General features: G+C 38.2%; 1 protein-coding gene across 2 annotated transcripts in view; it reads left to right on the top strand.

Annotated features, from left to right (window-relative positions):
• The first annotated feature begins 1,252 nt into the window (after positions 1-1,252).
• The window catches only part of LOC110838777 (peroxisomal acyl-coenzyme A oxidase 3), a 117,013-nt gene continuing 108,024 nt past the window's right edge, over positions 1,253-10,241 (top strand). For both annotated transcript variants that reach the window (XM_087349097.1, XM_087349093.1), the window contains exon 1: positions 1,253-1,826. The gene's annotated coding sequence lies outside the window, so the exon portion shown is untranslated. The remainder of the gene's footprint in view (positions 1,827-10,241) is intronic.

Here is a 10,241-nt window from a genome sequence, read left to right as displayed (position 1 = left end):
GAAATCCTGATGATCATTACTCTATTCAAGAAATCCCATAATTAGACTCTATACTAAGTCAGTTCGATCCAGTTCACATAAACTATTACTTTTCATATATTTTTAAAATAGTTCTTCTGCAATTGCGTCTGCCATGTGACCTCCTCTCTCAGAGGTTTAGTAACCAAAAATTTGTTAGTACTTCTTGGCTCTCCTGTACATGCAACCTTTCTTGTCCATCCTATCCTCTCTTATTTGATAACAATAATATTAAATGTAGGAATATTGATTCAACACACTTAAACATAAAAATCAATTGTGGTTCTTTAAGTCATTGCCCTTTACCTTAAAGAGGTTGAAGAAACGACTTTTGTGCGGAAAAGACCCTAGATTTTTGTAGAAAATGAAAAATCCTAAAAGTTCTTGACGATGGTGAGTTACTTGAATAAAAATTTCCTTGGATATTTTCCATCGTCTAGTAATATAATAAAATAGAAGATCGACGTTTCAGGGATAGAGTCCCATATCCGAAACGTCGTCTTTCTAGTTTATTATTTTACTAGACGATGGAAAATATCAAAGGAAATTTTTATTCATGAAGAATCCTGACTTTTTATCATATAAAACTAAAGGTTAAATTTGAATTCGTGTCTAGCTATCTATCGTTCCATGAGTGCATGTATGGAACGTGGAGATAAATCTCCACGCATTCTAGAGCACGATACTAAATGAAGGTTCGTCAGGTTTCGGCTATTGTTAAAGGTATGGAGTCGATATATTGGATAAAAGGTTGGGCGGAACCGACAGATGGTCTAGACGTGGTATGTCTGTCAGAATTCAAATCCCGGCCAACCGGACATTAATTAACATCTATTACGAAATATTGAGTAATTCCATACTACTGCTACTGTTGTTGCGATAGGATGAGACTGTCTTTGTGGAATATGGCCGCTAATGAGTCCATGTTTATTCATGTAAGGTTACAGGTTACAGCAGTTATTCATTCTTGGTTCTTGAAATATGAACTCCTTTCTTATTTATTTCACTCCCTATAATTATAAATCTGTATAGCACTCTATATTATATTAATTTAAAACGTATTTGTTATTTATATTTTCACAATTTGCTTTTCCCTCCACTTTATAAGAAGTCACAAATTGAAAACACCCTGTCTTTGCGTGCAGCAACTTTTTCTCGCCACGCATGAACGCGCCCAGAGTATCGCGTTTCGTTTGTTTTTCTCAGAAGAAGCCAGTTGCTTGTTACTGCGCGAGAAGAATTTGTTGGTTAGGTTAAACTGCAGCTGTGTAGCAATTTGAAGGTAATTTAAATGCAGTTAGCTCTTGTTTTGTTTCTTAATGTAACTGAATGTGTACTGTAACTTTAAATTTTAATTAGTTTCGGATTCGTGTAGTCTGCGTAGCGATATTTATTTCCCATTATCATCAAGTTGCAACTACAGATAGCGTTGCTGCATAGTGGAGTCGCTGCCATTGAAATATGTCCGACAGTGTTTTTGAAAAATGGTGCTCTCTTGTAGCGATACCAGATACAGTGTGCGGAATTTGTGAGTGGTCCTAGGTATGAAGACAGATCGGAGCGGATATTACTGTGTTACGAAACAATTCCTACAGCAGGCTACGATGCTGGCGATTTGTATAATGAAGTTGTGTACTCGGACATAATACAGCGTGTTTCAGAACAGCTGTGTTACTCTTGGAAAATGTTGGAAATTGGTTTGGTTTAATACGTTTGTTAGTGCTATACACAACAGGATAGATGTTTCTTCAAGATGCCTGAAACAACAAACTGCAAACCTCGTCGTGTGACAGACGTTTGAGTATTTGGTGAGTACAAACAGATTTGTTATTTTCTACATGTGTTTGTGTGTATCCTATACAAAGTGAGACATACATACGGTATTTCCTCAATTTTAAGATGGTGTACAAGAATCTATATAGTGATTTTTTTCGGCAAAACCTATTACTAAATTAACGGTGTGTCTTACAGTCAAAGGCGTCTTCAAATCGAAGAAGATACTTAACTTTCTTTCATAAGACATTCAAATGTTAACAATCCTGACTAATCTCCAACTTCTTAATTTGTCAGTTCTTAGTAACTCAGAAATATTTACGTAATTTTTAATCTTCTCAATCGAGGTCGATATCAATTTCACATTTTGGACATGAAATGGTAAAACTATTATGAATATTGATAGACAAGCGTTTGGGAGGAGACATTCTTGTCCATTTCAAGATATTATCCTGGTATTTGATGATGAGGGCCTAGTCTCAAAATGTATCCTATGGATAGATGTTAATATATTCTTCTTATTTATCGATGCTTTATTAACTACAGATGCTAGGCCTATATAGTGTGAAATGAGATGAGAGGTCATGAATTTTTAATAGGCCTAAATAAGGAATTTGAAAGAGGAATTTAGAAGTAGGGTTTGAGGTTCTCACGGTGGTGAGTATAGAAATGGTCGTTTTCTTGGTTGTAGCTCCGTGCAGTCTGGTAGAATTTTACCAAAGTTTTAGAGGTCCTTGTTATCTCCATTATTAGAACGATGATCGTCTTGATGATATGGATGTCTGAAACATTCGTAACCTCCTACCAAACTACAGAGCTCTACATCCCAGAAGACCGTAGAGAAACGTATAGCTTATTTGAAAGGTATTCTGGTCGGAAGGACAGGTATACTATTAAAATGTATCATCGTAAAACAATGTGAGGTTAGGATGGGTATCACTAAGTTTTAATTCAACTTTAACACAACTTATTGTTGTTTTATATTGATCCAAATCTAGGTGTCACACACATCTGGGCTGTGATAACTCAGTAAAGTCACGAATCAGTGAATAATTCCAACGTTATTTAACGATACTATTTCAATTACAAAGCTTCGAATGAGTAAGGAAAATGGTTATGAATAGTGAATGGGTAAGGAACTGGGAGGAGGCTATTTTAGTCAATTTTCGGAGTACTGTCGATAAATTCGCCTGGAGAGACTGGGAAAAACCACAAGTAAACCTCAGTAATTATAGTCTGTAGACCGGCAGAGATTCCAACCGGATGTTTTAGTTCTGCTGATACGTGGCGTTTCATTGCTGTTCAGTAGCTGACGATACCACTTACCTCGGGTTCCCTAATACTCCCTACACACTCTGCAATTTTGGCTGATGATCGTTGTTACGGCCGCTGCCATCTTGGTTAAATGGAAATCAGAAGACAAAGGCACAGAGAGAGACTTGCACCATTAGCAAGATGTTCTCTCCACATTCCTCCAGCACTTCACAAACCTGAGAGATTGAAGACTATTCTAAAGAGCCATCTTAGTGACGTAAGCCAGTCACAGCAGAGGATTCATTAAGACATTTCGGTAATGTTGAGATTTCCTTAAGAAGCTCCTCCTTCGGAACACATACGTATAATGTTTCATTTCAGATTTACTTCCCCCTTTGTAAGTGCACTTGCTTGTAGATTATTAGCAATAAAGTAACACTTTAGGGAATAGAGTGTTATTTTAGAGCTAGGTCTATACGTCGATGCTAGAAATGAAAATTCTAAAAGGTTTAAAAATTTACTCAACTATTTTCAAATCTTTTGAAGAACGCTAGGATAGTAAATCTAGTTTTACTGACGGAAGCCAGGCTAGAAATAAATTTTAAGATATGCAGTTAAATGGAATTTCGAAAAATGTTGTTCTGTGGAGTTTTACAAAAATTTGTCAACACAGATTTGAAGTAAAATCACAAGAAATATCGGACACTCCCCACAGAAACCTGTGCGATTTTTAGGCACATTTCAAACGTCAATCGCTAAGTTAAGTTAATTTTTTATCGGAGCGAAAATGTTTGGATAGACATTAGTTCCCCAGAAAAAATATAGAACACGTCAGCAACACATTTCTTACCTGAGTGGCTCATTACTCTTGAAATGAAACCTCTCCTCTATTTTTCGAAATTTTATTTTGGAATTTTGTGACTTGTTAAGTAGACTATAGACATCAGGTGTTACAGTGGAAACACGAAATCAGAGAAACGAGTTACTTTAAAATACTGGGATGAAAAGATTAAAGGAAATTTGCTAATTTTATATTTCTTCGACGTTTATTTTTGTCTGGTAAATAATCTCTTATCCGTAAGGTGAATAGTACAGGCTGTGTACAAAATGTATGTGTATCTGAAAATTGGCTCTTCTAAGTAAGTACAACTTGCATCTGCTAGGCTTACCTACCTCTGTGCCATATTTACGTCTGTACGGCCATAGATGTATCTTGACTTGAACCTCAAAGAGATAAAAAATATTTCCTCATATCTAATACAACAAAGGAGACAATAGGCCAGTATTTAATCTTGTATCACAAGGAGAAATGTGTGAGAGAACGCCATCTTGGTAAAATGTAAATTCTGGTTGAGAAACAGGACGAAGAGGAGAGAGGGGTGGCTGAGGATGGGGGTAGAACGCTGAGGCATGGTGGAGCTATTATTAGATTTTCTCTCCCTGTCTTCCTCTTTCGAATTTGTAACTCCACTCAAATGTATTTCTACTCAAGTAAAACGTATTACTGTGTTACTCAGTACCGTCTCCTTAGCCGCTGTAAGAGCAAGACAGCTGTAAATCTAATAGCAGAACATTACAAAGTTACTGCATTTTGGCACGGAATTATCACCTCTAAAACCTACTCCTACATTAGTATAGTTAATTATAAAACAAGACATTTATCACAGAAAATGGCTTCGTGTTGAGTTTTAATGGCTGAGTTGAAGGTTGCTGTAAATGTCTCTTAAGTCTGTTATATGTTACAAGTATTCTGTTATGTTAAGACTTACGACAGAGCCACTATTGTATGTACTGGTACCACCATCTTAGAACTTAGGAAATGGAAATCATTCGCGAGTGTGACATATAGCACGATACACAGACATGCAGCAGCAGTCAGGTAATTAGATTTCATGTTTCATGAGTTACGTGAAAGCACTTTGATATAAAGGGCCTTTGTGCAAGGAATTAAAAACATCTCATAAGATTGCTACAGACATATAAGATAGATGCTGTACATTAACGATCAGAAAATAGTATAGCATAACTCATCATGGCGAAACTGCAAGTCTATGCCTGAAGACACGCCATATAAATGCTCTGACAATTATCACGAAATTTATCGACATGATTAAGAACTATACAGTAGACGTATAAACCGTACTAATGATTTAATTAATTTCGTATATTCAAGTGCTTAATTAATAGCATAAAACAATTACTGTTAGGCACTGATAACCCAATAATAAAATAAAAATAATACAGCAATAATATTTATGATGTTGATAATAATGATAATAACAACAGTGATGATAGTGATTAAAGACTTCATTCGGTTTTTGTTATAAACGATTTCAGCAAATGCGAGAGGTCTGAAATTTTAACTCTCATCTGATGCATATTCTGTATAAAGTTTTGTATGAACCTTTATCAAATAGCACTCCTGCTTCGTATTTGGAGGTTCCCGGGTTCGTATCAATGCCCGCAGACCACTTATCGAGACTAAGGTTTTTTGTCATTTTCCTCAGTCTCCTAAAGCAAATACTGGACTCGTACTTTTAATTAGGCCACTACCGTTCCATTATATTTTATTTATAATTCATTATTCGTTAATCATTCTATCATTTTTCAGTTAACTTTATATTTCTTGGCTGCTTCAGAAGGATTATTTTAGTCGCTTATCTAATTAATTTCGTTTAATTAATCAGTCATTTGGTCAGTCATTGAGAAGGCTTTTACATGATTGATCTTTATGTCCTTTGTTCCGGTAATGCACAAAGCAAAACTTTCCCAACTTCTGCCTGAAGTAGAACTGAATACCACAACAGTAAGATTAATTAAAGGTGTGTGGCAGCACCTTAAGGGATGTCCAGCCTCTCAGATTATTAACCCCCGTTTTCACTTGCCTTTGTGAAAAACACGGAACTCTGTAACAACTTGAATCTCACATGACGATCCCGCGGCATATTTCATCCTACCCGGAAGTACCTACATTCGAGTTCCAGCAGGAATCTGTGTTTACCAATTTTTTTCATGCATCATCGAATTTCCTCCAGGGAAAACACAGGAAAGTACCTTAAGGCTAGACCAAGACCATTAGATTCCACGTCGTATCACGTAATTTACGAGGGTCGCTCATTAAGTAATGCCCCACATTTTTTTCCTCAGAATATATTTATTCAAGATGGCTGAAATTTAGTGACAATATAAATCAATGTTTCCTTTACACATACTATTTTTCCACATAGTCCCCATCAACTTGTACAGTTTTACGCCAGCGTGGAACAAGTGCATGCATGCCTTGCCGGTACCAGCTCTTGTCCTGTGCACGTAGCCATGTCCTCACTGCTTGAATTACGCTCTCGTCATCTTCAAACCTTGTTCCGCGGATAGCATCTTTGAGTGGCCCAAAGAGATGGAAGTCGGAGGGTGGATGGGGCAGCACCGTCCAACCCAATTTGGTGATTTCTTCCCGGGTGCATTGTCGTGCAGGAGCAAAATTTCTGCTGGATGCTTGTGAGGCTGAACTCGTCAGAAACGCTTCTTGAGGGTTTTCAGGATCCTGATGTACGCGTCTGAATTGATGGTCGCACACATCCACAAGAATGACCCCATCACTGTCCCAAAAGCCAGTCATCATGACTTTCCCGGCGGAGGGAGTTGTCTTGAATTTCTTCTTTCTCGGTGATTGAGGATGATGCCACTCCATTGACTGCCTTTTTGTCTCCGGCTCAAAGTGGTGTATCCAGGTTTCGTCACCTGTAATGATCCGGGACAGAAAGACCTCTCCCTCAGCATCAAAACGCTCCAACAATTCAGAAGAAATCGTTTTCCTTTGAATCCTGTGGTCTGCTGTGAGACTTCGTGGAACCCATCTTGCGCACACCTTTGAATATGCGAGAGCCCGGATAATTGCAATCACACTTCCATTGCTGACTGAAAGCTGTTGGGCCAATTGTCGAGTTGTGATGCGCCGATCCTCACGAATAATGGCATCCGCGCGGTTCAACATGTCTGGAGTGATGGCTGTGGCAGGACGCCCAGAGCGCGGCAGATCATGGAGCTCGGTTTCTTCACTTCCTGAAGCTTTAACTCTCTTAGCCCAGCGACCAACAGTGCTCCTATCGACTGCACAGCTTCCATACACAGCACACAAACGTTTATGAATGTTCACCACCGTTTCTTTTTCAGCAAAAAAGAATTCAATTACAGCTCGTTGCTTGTAACGAGAGTCGTTCACAGACGCCATTTTAACAGTTCACTACAGCTCCGCCATCGGTTGGAATCATTTGAAACTCCGTACACGAACGCGAGAAACATCAAATCTCAAGCATGTAAAAGTACACTTTTCTATCTTCATTATTGGCTGAGAAAAAAAATGTGGGGCATTATTTAATGAGCGACCCTCGTACAATTCTTCCGTTTGACATTGCAGTTAAAAACGTCATTTAATACGCCAGTAAACGTATTCGTTATAAAATGTATTTGTATCAATGACATCGAAATAAAAGGACCAGACTATGTTGAGCGGCTAGAAAATCTTGTAAAGCTCACATCCTGCGATGGTAGAGTATACCACGGTCTGATCTACAAGCTAAGTAAACCTCATGATGTTTTAATAAGAACTAAATGATTTTTTGCAATAGATAAGGTCAGGGTTCCAGTTGATATCTGAGGTTCTCAAGGCGGTGAAGATTACATTTTTGTCCTCCTGGATTATGACGCTCTGCATACACGTAGATATATGAAAGTCTCTGAGAAACATATTGCTTCCATATTCTGGGCCGAAGATTGGAACAGTATGTCTCTCCGAATCTACTAGTACACACTGCATCATAACCCAGAAAATAAACTTTGTCGATAAAAACAAGGTTTCAGTAATTTTAAATAATCTGATTTGAGGTGCGGGTAGGCATTTTTCGTTGTGGACTGAGGAAAATCATTAACAACGACAGTCAGGATAGCCGATCTCTGTGCCGAAATTTGGAGATACGACCTCCGAAATTCTGAGCTGGACACTCGTCTGCTACGTTCGGTAAGGTCATGATATATGAAGGAAGAAATAAAGATATTTAAGAAGTTGGAGCCGGTGACGAAGTGTTTATGGATATTGCTGTGGAAACTGAGGACAATGAAGACGATTCCAGGAGGCCTATATTTGTGATGTAAAGATCACAGAGGCATCAAAATGATGTTAAGATAATGACAAGTAAGATGGCTGACAATGGGTTCTCTCTGTTTTGGCCAGCCAGTGCAGAGTGCGGCTGAATTTCCTGATCTCTCCGCCTTCGAGATAAGACCCTGCTACAAGAGGACTTTTCTTCACGTCACATTTTCTGAAGGAGGCCTTTGTTTCTAGCACAGTAGCAATGCGTTACGACGTAAGGCGGGCTCTTACATAAATTCATATCCTCGTGTGAGTTGCTTCTGCCCTAAAAGACCACAGTAGCGCGAGATCTCTTCTGTCAACCGAGCTCCGGATTAAATCTAATTATAATTATTGTTGTTCGTATTATATAATAGAAGTTAGATGCATGGTGCAGTGGTGTGGGAGGAAGTCTCCTTCAGCTATACAGACAAGCAAACAAAGCGACCGGGATGGGGGTTCATATGGCTGGTTGCGGGTGAAAGTGGGTTAAGTCAAATTGATCCAGTCACAAGTGTTCCTCGTGGTTCCGTCTTCGAAACACAGGTTACGAAATGAATGTACTTGAGATCAAAATATGGTCTGTAGATACAAGTGAACCGTACAAACCTTTCCTTTTTTGTGTGGATGCTTAATATCTCTAGTCCTGTTGAAAAAATATAAATTACTTTTCTGAAAACGTAATCATGAAGATGTTTGGATCAAAGATAGACGAAAGTTTGCAAGAAATTTAAGGAATTAAGTGAAAAATTTCATAATTTATACAGGTCACTTGTATTGCTAGAGTGGTAAAATCAAAAAGTTATGGACTGGGTGTGCAGCATGGAGGAGAGAATTTCTGAAATGTTAAAAGTAAAGCTGTCCCACTATACGCCACTTAGGCGCTTGGGGGGGAGAGAAGTATAACTACTAGTCTTTCTTAACCTCGGCAGTACTTGGAAGTGGGTGGTTGTTGAAATATTATGGTGAAGGGGCCATTTATTAAGCGGTCATCTGGAACACTGATAAGGATATTTTAGAGTATCATTAAGATGGCTTTATATGATTAGTGGACAAAACAGATTGTTTACATTTGTTATTTTCATAAGATCAAGCTGTCAAATAAGACTGTCGTCTTCATACTCGCTGCCGTGAGAACCTAAAATTTCGCCATATAACTATTTGTTTCACTATTCATCCACAATGTCCTGCATGCAGACCCCAGTTGAATAAGGTTACATAAACCGTTGTTGCTGCAAGTAGTGACATTATAATCGTAAACAAAGTTTGTGTTGTGAAGGAGTTACGACACTCCATGGCCTCCTTGAAGCATGAAGCTTTTCAGAGGAGGCCTTGCATATCGGAACTAGAGTCGTCATAATGAAAACAAGAATGTTTGGAACACCCACATTTGCTGTTATCTAATTTCGGAGACATCGTCTCAAAGATTCCGAGCGGACAAGGGGGGAATTAAGTGTAGCCCGTAGACCGCCCTTTATATGCAAATGTAACCCATGTTTAGAGATAAAGGAATTAATTTATATTTGTTCTGAATAATTTCTTGTTTTACTGTGAGCGTATGAGACGCAACTTTTTGCGAATATGTTTAATTAAAAATTAGCGCAAATAAAAGATTTTTCATTTAATAATAACTAACTAACAGAGCTTTTTTTTCAAGAGGCTGATAGTACACTCAGCTAGCAGGACATGCGCAAAACGTGTCATAATAATGTTACTTCCTCCCTGTGGTTCTTTTATAAGAGGCCATGATAAATAGAATGCGGACAATACAAGTTCGTATAAAACTACCACATCCGAAATGTATTATTCTATAACCAAAAAATCAGAAGCGAATCGATTGAGAATAAGGACATAATGCGAAATAATAATGAAAACGAGAAAAAATTAGACAATTTATTTGTACTTTATTTAACGATCGTGTCAGTAGCTCATTCTGTAGACCTTATAGCGTCGCAGGACACGATTGTTAATGAACTGGAAAGTATTTGGAAGGAAGCAGTTGTGGCCTAAGTAAACGTACTACGCAAACATTGTCTGGATTGGCTGAGGAAAATCACGAAGAAACTGTCAG

Source organism: Zootermopsis nevadensis, unplaced genomic scaffold, assembly GCF_977971745.1.
Source record: "Zootermopsis nevadensis isolate Lab colony 2312 unplaced genomic scaffold, Znev_1.0 Znev_ptg000015l, whole genome shotgun sequence".
Classification (NCBI taxonomy): Eukaryota; Metazoa; Arthropoda; class Insecta; order Blattodea; family Termopsidae; genus Zootermopsis; species Zootermopsis nevadensis.
Note: the sequence above shows the minus strand (reverse complement) of the source record. Positions and strands in the feature narration are given on the sequence as shown.